This window comes from Leptodactylus fuscus, chromosome 3 (genome assembly GCF_031893055.1).
Source record: "Leptodactylus fuscus isolate aLepFus1 chromosome 3, aLepFus1.hap2, whole genome shotgun sequence".
Classification (NCBI taxonomy): domain Eukaryota; kingdom Metazoa; phylum Chordata; class Amphibia; order Anura; family Leptodactylidae; genus Leptodactylus; species Leptodactylus fuscus.
In genome coordinates this window covers 127,319,634-127,337,626 of record NC_134267.1, presented here as the reverse complement: position 1 = coordinate 127,337,626, position 17,993 = coordinate 127,319,634, and the positions used below count along the sequence as shown (strand labels likewise).

Sequence of the window (17,993 nt, the reverse complement as noted above, 5' to 3'; positions counted from 1 at the left end):
CTCATAGGAGTGGGGCTACCATTTACAATGTCCATATGTTCTAATACATCATATGGACAGGGGTTGCCCTCATGGGACAGGAATGCTCCATGATCCTTTATTACAGAGGTATTAAAGGTCTGCAATCTGCATATAGGGCCATACACTATAGATTGGGACCACATGTAGAATTCGCCTTTAATACAAATCTGGCCAGCACCAGGGGATGTACATAGTTTCCCTGCAGTGTAAGACTGGATGTGTTAATGACCACTTAGACTATTTGCTTTGTTATAATCAGGAGTCTGGGAAAGCTGGGTGACTGCTCCCCATCAGAAGCAGATAGAAGGGTGAGTAGGATGTTGGGGACCTGTGGCCACATTATCCCGGCCCAGGCTGTGCGGATTCCCAGGCCTCTAGCAGACTCCAGCTCCCTGTGGCAGTGAAAGTGCAGGAAGTAAAGTCCAGGGAGTGTCCCGTCCCCCAGACAAGGTGCGCCGGGCGGCCGGCGGGTGAGGTGAGCTTCCAGTCAGCCCCGTCCAGCTGCTCCGCCCCCCGGCCGGCCATGGAGGAGGCGGGCCGGTGACGTCAGCGTGTCAGTTCTCCGGTGCTGGGCGCTGAGGCTGTGCAGTGCTCCGGGGGTCAGAGTGTAAGCGGGGCGGCTCTGAGTGTCTGTGTCCCCGGCCTGGTAGCAGTCCGAGCGGCGGAGTAGTGTGGGGTAAGTGGCCGGCATTAGCTGTCAGGAGATGTAGTGTGGGCTCTACTTGGAGACTTCTTCCACTCTGCTGTGCACTGTTTATTATCCTCCGTGCCCCCCTCCCCACTCATTCTCCTCCCCCTCTGATCCTGCTGGGATCTCTCTTCCTGGATCCCTCTTCCTTTCCTATGGAATCTCTCCTGATCTGCTGGGATCTTCCCAGCGCCATCTCCTGTGACATCAGCTGTGGCAGTGACCTCTGATCGCAGGGAAGGTGTCTGTGCACACTGCTGTCACCTGCGCTTATGGAGAAACTTCCCAAGTTCTCACCTGTTGAGTGTTTGGGTTGTGTCTGGCAGCAAACTTCGCCCAGCTACTCTGTGTGTGACTGTCATTCCCACTGCTACATCCCTGTATACAAAGACTTCTTTTTCTGAATGACATTTTCATTGATTACCTCTTCTGATCATAGCCAAATGATCTGCTATTAAATGTGGTAGAATAAATTGTCAGCATATTGGGAGTGAGTGCGGCATCCCATAAATAGGTCACTATTAGTCAGAAGCGGTCACCATAGATACACGGCTGAGCACTCCTTCCCCGCTGTCAGTCCCATCAGATAAATTCTTGGCTCATCTATGGCCGCCTTTTATTGCACATGAACTTTTAGAATGGGAGGAAGTGCGGAGACATGAATGGCTGACTAGAGGTGAAGCCTATGCTGCTGAGAGTACAAGGGTGGCGGGTCATGTCATTTATTCTACAGCTGTATACTAATTAACAGGCCTTCGTCATGACAGCCCCCTCCTCCGCCAGCTATTCTGCATAATTGTAATGCTGACAGTTTCCTAACACAAAATAGGTTATTTAATGTGTCACTGAGAAGTCCCCGCATGTTCTGACAACTTGTTAATTAGGAATTGTGATGAATCTTCAATTCTTTCTGCCTTTGAGAGCCTGAAGAAAGCGGTGGCCTTACCTGCCATAGAAGAGTATCAGATGACATTATATCCCAAGGTTTTGTGTTTATTCCTCCCTATTTTCTTTTTTATACTATTATTATATTGTTTGGCTTTGTAGAGTGCAATATTGTGACTTGTCATTCACAACAGAACATTATACACATTTTCAGGGCATAGTAGATTGTTTCATAGATATAAGTATTTGTATCGTGACCATATAGATTACCGAGGGGCCAGATTGTAACGCACATGATAGTACATTACAAAGCTAAAGGGAATCTATAGAAAAGCGTTTTTCTAAGATTTGTACACAGCAGTGCCCAGATCATGCCATCTTTATGAACACACATGTAGCCCTTGCTTATGGTAGTGTAATGTTTCTGTGGGGGATATGACTATGATATGATATGCAAGCCACAGATGTACAGTAAGATCCTATACATTTTTATTTGTGCTATACTATAGATCTCTACAACTCAAACGATGTAGGATAGCAATATCAGTGGACACTTCAGACCTTATTATTATTCCTTAGGCATTCATAAAGGAGTTGTCTCACACTTACCTCCTATCTACAGTATAGTATAGTAGAATAGTGATCGTTGGGGTTCCATAGCTGGGCCCCCCACTATTAATGGAACAGGTGCCTTTGTCCCTTATTTGAATGGAGTGCGACTTGCACATGGGCGATGCTGATTCCTCCGTGTTTATTTGACAGCTGGAAATAGTCAGGTACAGTACTTGGCTATCTTTATCAGTCGCATAGACTTTGAATGGAACAGCAGCAAGCAGATTGGGCTGTAAACATTGGGAGTCATAGTGATGAGACACTTATCCCCCATCATGTGTATAGGTGATATATTGTGATTGTGGGACATCCCCTTAATAAACTGTATGTGTGATGATTGCTTTGTAGCAGCCAAAATGAGTTGTCATTTAGATGCTATGCGAAGGCGGCACATTAGGGGTCTGGTGGTATTTAGCAGTGGGGACAGGGAAGACCTCTGCTATAACAATCATACCTTAATCTTATCTTCTAAGAGTGTATATCTGTATTTACTATATCTAATTTGTACAGTATATATGCCACAAATTCTTTTATGGAGCACACATAAACGTACAGCTTAAAAGTTTGTTGTTTTTTTGTCCATTATATGTTATGACGTGTGTTTTACCTATGTTGTATCTCTCCCAAATATTATGTTTGTTCTGAAACTCTTCTCCAATGAATTGAGTTTATTTTCGCTACATACAAAGTTTTACTAAGTGACTAATGTTCTTTGTTCAGTGGGAAATTATTGTTGCAAATGAGATGAAGTATTTTTTTAATCTCTAGATATGGTTCTTCTACATTCTTTGTGATCTTCTCATAGCCCTGCCCCAGCTGTTCTTTGCTTCTCTAGTTGTGTTACATTCATCTACTTGGAGTATGGTAAGCGCACAGTCTCCTAGTACTTGTCCTGTATCAGTAACACTAGTTGGTGAGATTGCCCATCCAGTAGGTTATCCAGTTTCACATATGTTTGGTAAGCAGAATGCCTTGTGTCCTTGTTTTTGGTAAGGGGAACAGAACACGTTGATATGTTTTGTACTTCTTGTGCTGACAAATTATAACCAAGCCCTTTGCATTTTTGGTTGCAAGGTTATGCAGAGATCACAATTAATGTAAAAATAGAAGGCATAGTCTATCCGGTTTGTGCACACCTAGTAACCTCGCCCTAGTGAGATAAACACATCACTTCATATCATCCATGTACAATGTGAGCATGCGGAGTAAGTGGATTTTTAAAGTAAATCTTTTTTGTTATTTAGGTATGTAGCAGAAATGCCATATTAAGGTTGACTCACATGGTTGTAATACGCCCACTGATGCTGATCCCTATGATGCTGTAAATATGGGTCCTTTGCCACAAATTTGCTGCATGTGAATATAGTCTAATTCTTACTATCATTAAAGTGCACCTTCATCCAAAATATAAAAGCTAAGATGTTACCGGAGTGAAGCTTGATGTCCCATTCCATTTACCTCTCCGGCCATATTCAATTGGCTACAACATGCAGAGATCGGGGCTGCTATATGAAAAAAGTTACTGATTCTAGCTTCAAAATATTACTACCGTATTTTTCGGACTATAAGACGCACTGGACTATAAGACGCACCTAGGTTTTAGAGGAGGAAAATAGGGGAAAAAAAATTTGAAGCAAAAAATGGTAAAATATTTAATATATGGGAGTTGTAGTTTTGCAACAGCTGCAAGGCCACATTGACAGGTGACCCTGCAGCTGTACGGGGATGTATAGAGTGGGTTTTTTTGCGGGGCCAGAAGTACTTTTTAGTTATACCATTTTGGGGAATATCTATTGCTTAGATCACCTTGTATTGAAAAAAAAACCCGGTGGTTTATGACATATGATTTTCTACTTTTATATATATATTCTAGGGACAGGAGGTGATTTAGAACTTTTATTTTTCATATTTTTATTATATATTTTTAAAGGTTTTTTTTTTTTTTTTACTATTTTATTCCCCCCCGGGGGCTTGAACCTGCGGTCACTTGATCGCAAGTCCCATAGACGGCAATACAAGTGTATTGCCGTCTATGGGACATTCTGTCTATTAGTATTACGGCTGGTCATAGAGACCAGCCGCAATACTAATACAGCAGTGACAGGCCGGGGAGCCTCATTAGTCTCCCGGCTGTCACCCGAACAGGTCGGCTCTTGCGATATCGCCGCGCAGGAAACGGCCTGCAACTCTACAGGTACGGGGCCGGTGGGGACCGGCCCCGGGGGAGAAGAGGCCGCTGACAGACTGCAGACCCGGCATCCGCTGTACTAGAGAGGCGGATGCCGGGGAGGGATAGACGCCGGGGCCTGAGACATCGCTCCTCTGCCCTGCCTGAAGCCAGCGGCGGGGGGACGGAGGAGCGGAATAGCATCACTCCTCCCGCTGCTGGCTTCATTCAGGGCAGAGGATCGCAGCGATGTCTCAGGCCCCGGCGTCTATCACTTGCCGGCATTCGCCTCTCTATTACGGCGGGTGCCAGGCCAGGCACATTCAGACTATAAGACGCACCCTTCTTTTCCCCAAAAATTTTGGGGAAAAAAAGTGCGTCTTATAGTCCGAAAAATACGGTAATTACTAAATTACAAATTATTTTTAACTATATTATGCAATTATTAATTAGATGAGTAGTTTGCTGTATACTTTTATAGAAATGAAATCCTTTACAGTGGTGGAGAGGGCATTGCTTTGCTAAGTCCCTTTATCCTGGTCCAAGCAGGGATTTTCCCTGGTTTATGGAAGCATTACTATTGTTGTGTGTGTCTCCACTATTGGATGTGGAAGGGCATCACAGGGCTTGGTGAATCTCGGGAGCCAGATAGCCGGTGGCATGCATTTTATCTAGGATGCTTTTCACTTGTTACTTATGGTAGACCATATCACCTGGATCTCTATAGGGTCTGGTGGACTTCTGAACCCTACAGTAAATCCAGATGTCTATTGAGTTTGTAATAGAAACACATGGCATGTCTCCAATGCTTCCTCTTCCTTGTTCATCCCCAGGATCTCTGGAATGCTTATATCTTTCTGTTTCCTGCAGGGAAAACACTGAGATAATTTTCCTGTATATACTGTAACCAGGAAGGCACAGTACATAAGTAAGATATGCTTTATGTACACTACTTTGCATGTTGTAAAGTACATTGGATACGTGAACATGTACTGATATGTAGTTACACAGTGACATGGCACTATTTAATGGACCATAATCTGCAGTGTCATTATTTAATAAAGTTATTCCAGAACAATCACGTTATTGAGCCAGTTTAAAAAAAAAATAAAAAAAAAATGTAAAATTTAAAATGCAATAAATACTGTATATTCAGTGGCTGTGCTGCAGTGTGCTGTTAGATGTTTGTAATACTACATAGACTCTGCAGTTCTGTATACTGCAATGTATGCCATTTTCTATGTGATATATACAGTCCATATAGCTCTGCCAGTCAGGCTTTCTAGCATTTTTCCACAGCTGTGTATCATATGTTGTTGAGTAGGCGTTCCCTTAGCGTTTTACGTGCTGAGTTGTCAGTAGCAGTCTTGCATTTCATCCCACTTAATTTCTAATATTTTCCTAAGCAGGGATTTCTAGTAAAACAACTGTAATGTGAACAACGGATCCCCCATCATACAGTTTCTAAAGCGGTACTGCATGCCTGACCAAGTTACTAGAGAGAGAAGAATTGTAGCGTGTTTATATGAACTGACGTGCATTTGTAACTCATACATGTCGCTGCTACTGTAAACTACTGCCAGAATTACATGACTTGGGCCCATCTGTTTTTTCCCCTCTGTAATGTTCTCCTCTTTCAAAGCGAAGTTATTCAGGTTTAAAGCAGTAAAAAAAAGTCATATGGAAATTAACCTAAGTTTTCACTGTGAGCCACAGCAGCTTCAGCCTAGTTATATTGATCTAATACTGATTGCCTGTCCCAAAGGATAGACCATCAATATTATGCAAAGTGGACAGGCCCTTTAAATATTTTAAATTTAATTTAATGGGTCATAAGAGGTGTGACTGACAGAGGAGAGAAGCATATAAGAATCTATGTCCAGCAAATGTTAATGCATCTTAAACCTTTCCTGTTGTTTTCTTAAATGGATTGATCCCATTTACAGGATAGGGGTACACATCAAGTTAGGAGGCTTGAAAGTTAATATCCACCTTTTCTGAGGATAAGCTGTTTGTGTCATCAGTAGCTCAGTCCCAGGCATTGCAATATAGGATGGAAGCAAAGCACAAAGGGAGAGCTAGCATATGGGACTCTTAATAGCACAATATTCCTTTTTTACTCCTTTACTCTTCTGCTCCTACAAGATGCCTTTGTTTGTCAGACATTATGTATATGATTAACGAAGGTCACTAAGCTGAAGAAATTTCTTCCTTTTATTATTTAGTTAAAGCAGGATGGTGAGAAGGTGAGCAAAGTTCAACAAATTAGACCTATATTTGCATATTGATGGCGTGTTTCAGAAAAGCCTGTTCTGAGCTGCATCTGGTCTGTACAATGATTTACCCAGTTTAGTGGAGGTAAATTTGCATTTGGTCATCATGGTTTTGGTGCTGAAACCACTGTAAGAACTTCTTGCTCTAGTATCCATGACTTCTTCCGAGTTGCACCACTTCTCTGGATTACTCTACCCCGGACAGTCAGATTAACTCGCAATTTCGCAAATCGGACTATAATTTTATATGTCCAGGCACCCTCTGCACATTAAAAGACACTGACTGGTAACGGCTCATTCAGCTTTATTATGTGTAATAAAAATGTCTGGACCACTGTATAAGCAATGCTACCTCCTTTGTCACCCCTGCTACCTCTTTTGTCAACGCCTCTACCTCACAGATTGTTAGTTCTTGTGAGCAGGGTCCTTAATCCTATTGTGTGAACTGATTATTACTCTGTAATTTCTCATTTTGTCTGTATTCGAACCCTGCAATTTGTAAAGTGCTGCGGAATATGTTGGCGCTAGAGATGAGCGAACAGTAAAATGTTCGAGATTCGATATTCGTTTCGAGTAGCCCCTCAATGTTCGACTACTCGAATCGAATATCGAACCCTATGATAATCTATGGGGGGAAAATGCTCGTTTCAGGGGTAGGCAACATTCGATCAAATTATACTTACCAAGTCCACGAGTGAGGGTCGGGCTGGATCCTCTGAGCAGTCTTCTCCTTGCAGCGTCCCCGTGGCATCTTCTGGCTCTGAATTCACTCTGCCAGGCATCGGGCCTGGGCAGAGCCAACGCCGCGGGGAAGTTGCACGGAGAAGACTTCCAAAGGTAGGAGAAGAACCAGCGTTGATTGGCCGACTGTATAGCATTTGGCCAATCAATGCTGGTTCTGCATCGAACTTTTCCATTCGAATAGCGAGTACTTTGAATACCGTAGTATTCGATCGAATACCTACTTGATCGAATACTACTCGCTCATCTCTAGTTGGCGCTATATAAATAAAAGGTAATAATAATAATTAATTATTATTATTAATATTATTATTATTATTAGTAGTAGTCTTTTTCAGCATTAACAGTTTTGAATGACAATTCTGTGATGTCTGACCTATGGTGGAGGGTGGCTGAAATGAGTTCTTTTCCACACTGGTTCCGAGCCAGAAGATATGGCAAAATCAGGATGCAAAAACAACCGTGTAAACCTACCTTAATGGTGGTTGATTCTGCCATAGTCAGTTAACATGGACTTTGGAATATAATTTATATAGAGAGTATAAAACCTTTGGAAGATTGTCCTGCTGCTGGTTCTGGATGTCTAGCTGATTCTTGGGGTCCTTTATTTGTTTCAACTTGTCTTAAAGTTGATATTATACGTTATTTGGCACACCCTGAATAATCCTCATATAAAGGAATGCATTTATTACAATTATTATTACAACACACCAGTCTTAATAAACACCCGACTGGGGCAGCGACCAAAAGATTTACAAAGAAGCTTTGGCCTCTTCATGAATCTGTTGGAGGTCTCAGCGCCAGAATGGAAATCTACATCAGTTAGGCATGAGTATTAATAAATCAAACTGGCCAAAGTGGGGGTGGAATGCGACACCCACTTTTGCAGAATATTGTGTTCAAGGTTTGGATCGGGGGTGTTGAGATGCACGTTTTACATAAGAAAGGGCCTTATGCCAAATGTGTGCCTCAGTATCCTCTCTCTACACCAGTTTTCTCTTTGTGAAGGGAATGATGAATTCTTCCCCATTGTGTTAGGGCCATTTTATGGTACAGAATACAACCTCTGATTTGTAAAAGTCTGTTGTGTTCTATTGTACGTTACTATTTCTCCAACTATTTTTACAGATTTTGTTTTGTAATAATTGTTGAGATGCTGAGATGTTCTTAAAAGAATTGCTACAACTTTCAATATTTATAAACCCTCTTCCCACACAGACTTTTTAAAATTTTTGTTTGACTTTCTGCCCTCCTAACCTCAGAATTTATACAATTAAATTATTCCATTCACAGAAGAATATGAGGGCTGGAATTAGAGAAAAACTGTGTTGGCCAAACTTTCTCACAGGATTTGTTTTTACGGCATACACTATACAGACAAAATGACATGTCGCCTGTATTCTATGGGATGGTACAATTCTGGATATACCAAACTTATGTACCATATATACTTGAGTATAAGCTGAGTTTTTCAGCACAGTTTTTCTGCTGAAAAAGCCCCCCTCGACTTACACTCGAGTCAAGCAAAAAAAAACCCAAAAAAACCCAACTGCAATAGTAATGTATAGAATCTCCCATAAAATAGTGAAAAAAAAGCTTTAAAAAATATAATAAAAAAATAAAGTAAATAAAAGTTCTAAATCACTTCTTTCCCTCGAATACATATAAAAGTAGAAAATGACTATGAACGCATACACATTAGGTATCCCTGTGTCTGAAAGTGCCCGGTCTACTGAATATAGGGTATCTTCAGTGCTCCTGTTCTGTCAGGAAGGGGTTAATAGGAGCACTGCAGATACCCTATATTCAGCCAGACTGAATTCCAAGTGGGGGAAAAAAAAACCCAGTCCTCAAGCTCAAGGAAGGGGCAGACAGATAACAAAAACACCCCCTCCCCTGCCCCAGCATCTACTGCATACAAAAACTCTGACCATTTTAATTTTTGAAATTTTCCAGTAGCTGCTGCATTTTCCCCCTCGGCTTATACTCGAGTCAATAAGTTTTCCCAGTTTTTTTGTGGTAAAATTAGGGGCCTCTGCTTATATTCGGGTCGGCTTATACTCGAGTATATACGGTATATTTCAACCCCTTAGAAAAAATCCAAAACTTTGCAAAAAAACCCAAACAAACAAGTAATTTCTTGTAATCGCCATGTTTGGACATCCATAACTTTTTTTTTTTTTTTTAAATATATTTCTGTGTACGGCTATGAATTTTTATTTCTTTATATTTATTTATTTATTTTTTTTACTGTAATTATTAGACCCCCCTTTAGGGGTTTTGGAGGCCTGAACACTAATGTAATGCATTGCAAAATACCAGTACCTCTATTACACGCTGCACAGAGCAGCTTGTAAGAGAATGCATACAATAAGTATTCTGATCAGTATTTTTTTTCTTTTATATTCCTCAGTTTCAGTAGCAATATTAGACAATATTGGATGAAAGGAAAAGGCCAAAGTAGGAAATGCTGGTATTTCTATTTTGTGTTTTGTGTCTCTTCTCTGTTCAGTGCTTCTTTAAACAGTGGTAATAATTCACAGTATTCCATAACCAGATAAATGTCATATTAGTATGGAAAATGCGTTTAGTCCTTTTGTTTCACCTGCAGGCAGGTTTGATCACAATGTGCAGAAAATAAAGATAAATAACCATGTATAGTTATTTCGCTTTACAAGGCCATCTCAATAAGAAGGTCACTAGAGATGAGCGAACAGTGTTCTATCGAACACATGTTCGATCGGATATCAGGGTGTTCGCCATGTTCGAATCGAATCGAACACCACGTGGTAAAGTGCGCCAAAATTCGATTCCCCTCCCACCTTCCCTGGCGCCTTTTTTGCACCAATAACAGCGCAGGGGAGGTGGGACAGGAACTACGACACTGGGGGCATTGAAAAAAATTGGAAAAAGTCATTGGCTGCCGAAATCAGGTGACCTCCATTTTAGACGAATAGTGGATTTCAAATCCGGGTCATATGAGAATGTGAACTTTGTGACTATGAGACAGGGATAGCTGTACAGGCAGGGATAGCTAGGGATAACCTTTATTTAGGGGGGAATGTTATTAAAAATAACTTTTTGGGGCTCTATCGGGTGTGTAATTGTGATTTTTGTGAGATAAACTTTTTCCCATAGGGATGCATTGGCCAGCGCTGATTGGCCGAATTCCGTACTCTGGCCAATCAGTGCTGGCCAATGCATTCTATTAGCTTGATGAAGCAGAGTGTGCACAAGGGTTCAAGCGCACCCTCGGCTCTGATGTAGCAGAGCCGAGGCTGCACAAGGGTTCAAGCGCACCCTCGGCTCTGATGTAGGAGAGCCGAGGGTGCACTTGAACCCTTGTGCACCCTCAGCTCTGCTACATCAGAGCCGAGGGTGCGCTTGAACCCTTGTGCACACTCTGCTTCATCAAGCTAATAGAATGCATTGGCCAGCGCTGATTGGCCAATGTATTCTATTAGCCTGATGAAGTAGAGCTGAATGTGTGTGCTAAGCACACACATTCAGCTCTACTTCATCGGGCTAATAGAATGCATTGGCCAATCAGCGCTGGCCAATGCATTCTATTAGCGTGAACTGAGTTTGCACAGGGGTTCTAGTGCACCCTCGGCTCTGCTACATCAGATTGCTACATCTGATGTAGCAGTGCCGAGTGTGCATCAGATGTGTAGTTGAGCAAAACTGACTCAGCACTGCTAAGTCTGCATTCGCATAGGAATGCATTGGCCAGCCTTCGGCCAATCAGCGCTGGCTCTGCCGGAGGAGGCGGAGTCTAAGGTCGGACCTGAATGGAGACTGGTGTGGAGCTATCTTAGACTCCGCCTCCTCCAGCAGAGCCAGCGCTGATTGGTCGAGTTCCGTACTCTGGCCAATCAGCACTGGCCAATGCATTTCTATGGGGAAAAGTTAGCTTGCGAAAATCGCAAACTGACAGGGATTTCCATGAAATAAAGTGACTTTTATGCCCCCAGACATGCTTCCCCTGCTGTCCCAGTGTCATTCCAGGGTGTTGGTATCATTTCCTGGGGTGTCATAGTGGACTTGGTGACCCTCCAGACACGAATTTGGGTTTCCCCCTTAACGAGTTTATGTTCCCCATAGACTATAATGGGGTTCGAAACCCATTCGAACACTCGAACAGTGAGCGGCTGTTCGAATCGAATTTCGAACCTCGAACATTTTAGTGTTCGCTCATCTCTAAAGGTCACCCATAATCTGGGCCAGATTTTCCTGTGATGGATTTTAAATTTCCCTATGTTTTGTAATAAATGTAATAGCCCTACACCCACCTGTCCTCCCTGCCGTTTCTCAACCATGTGCTGGGATTTGTTTACATCCCTAGGCCCATTGTTAAAGGGCAAGAGAGCACTCTGGCGAGTGACTGGCCATAGCGCTGATGCCTGTATACAGCTACTCCCTGCTTCCGCCATGTAAACATATCACAGCGCTGAGTAACCTGATGTCATGTTCATTGTATCTGTATTATGAGTGAGACAGATGCTGGTACAATTGGAATGAACACATTTGATCATTTTTTGTTATGTTTGTGCCATGCTTAACTTGATATGTAAGCAACTACCATTGCTAATGTCCATTGCTCTCTCCTGTCAAGGGATGACAGCAACAGACATTAAACGGTCACAGACTAATACTTTGTCCATTCCCATTGACACTAAAGTAGACAACATGATTGAAATTATCTTCCGTCATACTTGCTCACTTTTGTAATGGAAGATAAAGTTGTACATGTAGGACTTGCATGTCATGATCAAATCTGCCTGCAGGTGAAACAAAAGGACTATCATTTCCTGTCATCCTATTACAGAAGACAGCAACGGACATTAGCAACAGTAGAGTGAACACCCCCTTAGTAAACAATGGGGGAAATGTATCAATCCCTCTTCTGGCATAAATGTATGAGATTGTGGTGCACTTTTAGCGCCAGGCACTTTCTTACGATAAACGTGTGTCATAACCCCAGTTCTGCTCCTTGCTCGAGGACGTATTTATTATAATTCGCACCAGTTTTCTGGCGTAAGTTATAATGGAAATGTACACTATTTTCGGTACTATTCCGTTATCGGGCCAGCAGCAGCGCAGTTCAGCAGCAGCTTTCGGGACAGCAGTTCAGCAGCGGGAATTACAATGACATCCGAGGACTGCTGGCCCGATGCTTGTGCCCAGTAACCAGTACATCGATGACCCCCCTCCCCCATCCTTCTCCTCCTGCCAGTGCTGCCCCCCAGCTCTCCTTACATCTTCCCCGTACCCTCTCCCCGCCACACGACTAGGCCTCACCTCAGCGCTAGTACCGAGACCGAAAGGAAAGACACCGGGGCTCAATCCAGGCCCTGACAAGAAACACGCCGACTATAGGAACGGTGAGCTACAGCGAGCCGGAGGGACAAACTTTCTGCAGCGTCCGGCGGCTATCTAGTAGCATTCATTGCTCAAGATTTACGGTGAGGCCTATTACAGGGAGAGGGTACGGGGCAGATGTAAGAAGAGCTGGGGGGCAGCACTGGAAGGAGGAGGAGATGGAGGGGGGGTCATTGATGTACTGGCTACTGGGCACAAGCATCGGGCCAGCAGTCCTCGGATGTCATTGTAATTCCCGCTGCTGAACTGAACTGCTGTCCCGAAAGCTGGTGCTGAAATGCGCTGCTGCTGGCCCGATAACGGAATAGTACCCTATTTTCTAACTGGCATAGTACTTCATTCTGTTGCATGTGTGTGCACCTGATTTATGAAGAGGACTAAGCCTCTTCATGAATGTGGGTAAGATTTGTTTAAATCCTATCCACTATGCTGCAATAATAAATGGTTGGGGTGTAGCAGCTGCAGAGTTAATGGCAGTTATAACCCACATGAAAGTATTTTGGGTGGGTTATAAATATATAGTGGATTACAAAAATAGGCTCGCCAGCTTCTGATTCAAAATAGGAAATTTTTGGTACTTAGCAGTTTGTGACAAAAATGAACCACTTTCTCCTTTTTCCAACCTGCTCACCACCTTGGAGAAAAGTGAGTGGAGCAGGAGAGGTATAAAGGCCTCAGCCCAACAGATTTACTGGAAATCATGCCAGAAAACTTAAGTTTAAGTTTGGCACTTGGGACCCCGCAAGATGTGCCCGAACTATTAAGATGTTGGAGTCTTATCGTGCACCAGCAGAGGTATGGCTTAAGACCAGTCTTAATAAATTCCCACCAATTTGTGTGTGGACCAACCTTAGTAGATGAGATGTCTCTACCTGGTACTAACAATAATTCCACAGTCTTGCAGAATATATTTGTGGTGTCTGTCCTGAGGAAGAACTGAAACTATTGAGGTCATGACAGTGTTTTTATGCATTAAGTTATCAGCCTATGACAGTGGTCCACCTTGTTTATTCTGTATAAGCTTCAGCCATAGGAGGATATTGAGTTTTATTTTCCTGTGCTTTCCTTAGCTTTTTGTACTGTGAGGATAAGTTATGTGGAATAATTTGTAATGTTATGTGGTTATGGCTGTGGACGGCTGAATTACAAGAAATGGGTGAATAGTCTGTAATCTTTTGGAAGTAACTGGCATTCACTGCATACTTTTCTTGTTGTGCGTGCCAAAGTGTCCTGCTACAACTGTACTACAAACCCTTCATTGTACTTCGGGGGTTGAGTGCTGTTCAGCCCTGAAGGCAGATACAATTTCTGTCTGATCTTTACAATAATCAGTTTAAGAATAGAAAATTACTAAGTAAACTAAAGGAAGGCTGTACTTAGGGAAAGGCATCATAGTTCAAGTGAGAGTGGATTGACCTTACTCATTTGAGGTAATTGAGAGTTTATAGATCCAGGAACAAATGTTTGGATATGTTATTATTGATGTTTGACTCCGTGCCCTTCTCTGTTGTCTCCAATGAGATTACCATACAATGGGCTTACATATAAAAGTCATATTCAGATGAATTCATTTGACTATAGTTCAGCATTTTAGCAAGTTAAATATGTTTTGTGTCATTACAGATAACGGTCATAGCTATGGTATAGACTCTGGCAAAAAACATTGTTTATATACTGTATATGTAATAGGTTTAAAAAAAAAAAAAGATAGCTCTTGATCACTGATAAATAGATTATAATATGGTATACTTTCTACATTTTGATTGATATGGTTATTCCTATCTTGCAAATCACTGTCAAAATAAGTGCTTTCACTATGGTGGAACTTGTATTGTTTATTCCTCCTCTCTCTCGCCACAAGGACTGGAATAAACATCGCCCATCCTATTTTAATCGCTATTTTGCAATAACTTTTTTTCATGTTTACCTGTATAATGTATGTATTGTATCATTTCTTTGTTTGATACTGTAATGTGCGTATTTGGCTGTGTATACAATTCTAAGATGACTTTGATGAGTTAATGTTGGCACTATCCTTCTAAGCCCAAGGGCAATCTTCCAGAATTGGTTCCTTAGAGGTTTCCTCCACAGGGGATTTTTCCTTTCCTAAATGCTATAGGATGACCATGGGTTGGAGGTTTGCCATGTTTAGTCCTTATTTTATGGCATTTACCTGATTGTTTAGGCATTGGCAATAAGTGCGGAAATGAATTAAATAATGTTAAGTAAAAAAATAAAATAAAACTTTTGCGGTTGAGGAGTCAGATGGAAGTTTTTGCGGACTTATTTTAACTACCATAATAGAGGAGGTTAAAGGGACTCTGTAATTAGCAAAACTAATTTTTTAACTAAGCATATACTTGCAAAGCCTTTAGAAAGGCTATTCCACACATACCTTTTATATGTTAATCCCCTCAGTCATTTTTGAATGAGCCTGCTGTTATTCATAAGCTAATTAGCCTCCAGCAAGCACTGGAAGTCTCATTGAGCACTGTCTGCTATGTGTGAGAGCAGGGAAGGCTGGTGAGTCAGCAGCAGCAGCAGCAACAGCCTCCCCCTGTGTACACACAGCACACAGTGCTCACCGAACTTCCGGTGCTTGTTGCTGGCTAATTAGCTTATGAATAAAAGTGGGCTTATTCAAAAAATGACTGAGGGGATTAACATACAAAAGGTATGTGTGGAATACCCTTTCTAAAGGCTATGCAAGTATATTCTTAGTTAAAAATGAGTTTTTTCAATGACAGAAACCCTTTAAATCTCATGGTGGTGAACAGGCTTTGGAAATGGCCAGCCTGAAGGATGTCGTAATAGTAACATCATTCAGGGACGGGCACAGTGGTTAAGTATAGGAGTGTTGGTGCCCTTAAAGTGTACTGGCTCTGCTAGACTTACAAGCCGGAGTGTGCCTCCCCTTTATTGCTGTCTGGCTGGGTGCTGTATGTCAGACAGCTGGGCATCTCACAGTATTCGTTAATCCCAAAGGTCTAGCACGGAGGTAGGGAACGTACGGCTCTCCAGCTGTTGCAAAACTACAACTCCCAGCATGCATACTTGCTCTGCTGTTCTTGGAACTCCCATGGAAGTGAATGCAGCATGATGGGAGTTGTAGTTTCACAGCAGCTGGAGAGCCGAAGGTTCCCTACCCCTGGTCTAGCACTTCACCTGACTCCTCCTGTGATTATTTTAGTTCTGTGATTTAAATAAAGCTGGGGCCATTTTGATAGCCAAGATAAAGTGTTTTGTGCGTTTATTCCAAGTCAATGTTTACTGTATTTTGGGTGGTTTTAGACAGGAGTGAAGGTCAATTCCATATCCAAAAGTCATGTCTCTGTGCCCTCAGAAAGTTGGGTAATTTCCCAAGAATGGTACTATTACTTTTACCAGTTTAGAAATATCAGGGATTTCTAACCGTTGGATTCTTTATGAAGAACTTTACTGTAGCATTTCTAAGCGTATTTCTCATCAAACAAAGCTCTCAGCTTCTCCAGTAATTACAGTGTAAATGTAAAATGCAGTAAAACTCGGCATCTCTGGCCGGGGCCAAGTAGTTAAGACCATAATTATGTGGCATCTAGAAGAGGCTTACTGTTATGTAGGAAATGTATGGCTTGTTAGCAAGAGTACTTATGTATTCTCTATAATTGTTTTCAATTTTCACTGTGAGTAGTCTTTGCTATTCACTGCCTCAGTTCCAACATATGAGAAGTTCTGAGTGGGAAAATGGGAGTATCTGTTTTTCCTTTATGCAGGGTATTATATGCGAACACTGGCTATAATATTAGTGTAGGCCTGAAAATTAATTGCAAAATAACTAAAATCAAAAGTCGGCTCAATTAATTGAAGAGAACTTGCTCACGGTCATTATTTCAGTTATTTTCATCTCTCCCACACTGCCATTGGCTAAAGTATATTTCACTAAGGGAGAGTTCACACTACCTTTGTAAATGTCCATTGCTGTCTTCCGTCATAGGATGACATTAGCCGTCACAGAGAATGGTCACAAACTGATTCTGTGTCTTCTCCCATTGACACTTTAACTGAAGATAAAGTCCTGCATGCAGAGCTCCACAGTGGCCCCACACAGTATAATATGCACCCCAGAGCTCACTCTCACCACAGTATAACGTTCCCCAGCAGCCTCACACAGTATGATATGCTCTCCACAGTGGCCCCAACATAATATAATATGCTCTTCAGAGCCCACCCATCACCACTGTATAATGCTCTACAATGGCCCCCACATACTATAATATGCTCCACAGTGGCCCCATATAGAATAAAAGACTTCCTAGCAGTCCTACACAGTATAAAAGTCCGCCCCACAATGCATAAGAATAAGTCTCACTGTATAATAGGCTCCCCACACTGCCCCCACAGTATAATGCTCTGCAATGGCCTCCACATAGGATAATGCAATATGCTGCATAATGGGAAAATATCAAACACTTATACTCACTTTGCCTCATTTCTCCTGGGCATCCTCATGTTGTTCCACTGGCTTCCTATTTAGGTCTGCAGCTGATGTCATGTGTCCCAGAAGTTAGCACTGAGGCCTGTGATCGAGCCTCAGTGGTCACGTGGGGCACGCTGACGTTTTGATACCAACATGCCCCATGTAGCGACCAGAAGACGATACTGGATCACTGGACACTCCGGAGAGGTGAGGAAAAATGTTTATTTTTACAGAACTTCCCTGGGGAAGACTTCTGTTGGAAAGTCATGTGCCACAGGATCCCTTTCTGTTAGCGATGTGGCCAGGGAGCATTGCCTTAAAAACACCTTGCGGTTTTTGCCAACTCCACATCCAAAAACCGTGAGGTGGAATTTCCACCTCCCATTGACTTGCATTGATTTTTTCAGGCAGAATCCGCCTGAAGAATGGACATGTCGCTTCTTTTTTCTGCCAACGGAAATAAATAACAAGCGGATTACATAGGAGTGAATGGTGAGGCATTTTTTGGAGCAGGATTTTGAGGCGGATTCTGCTTGTGAAGGAGCTGCTGGGCCCTCCCACCTATTTTCTACATTCCCGTCTTAGCAGCCGCTGCTTATAAGGATGTATTTTACTTAGTAATAGTTAGGGCTTGTTCATACGGGGGGCGTTGCGGCGACCGTCGCGGCTTCCCCCTCCAGAGTCGGCTCAAAAGAATGGGCCGACTCCGGAGGTTGCTGCTGCCAAGCGGAAGCCGCGGCTCAGCGAACCGCAGAATCCGCCTGAAGA

General features: G+C 42.5%; 1 protein-coding gene across 4 annotated transcripts in view; it reads left to right on the top strand.

Annotated features, from left to right (window-relative positions):
- The first annotated feature begins 574 nt into the window (after nt 1-574).
- MYO6 (myosin VI) overlaps nt 575-17,993 on the top strand; it is a 227,019-nt gene continuing 209,600 nt past the window's right edge. For all 4 annotated transcript variants that reach the window (XM_075268294.1, XM_075268293.1, XM_075268292.1 and 1 more), the window contains exon 1: nt 575-697. The gene's annotated coding sequence lies outside the window, so the exon portion shown is untranslated. The remainder of the gene's footprint in view (nt 698-17,993) is intronic.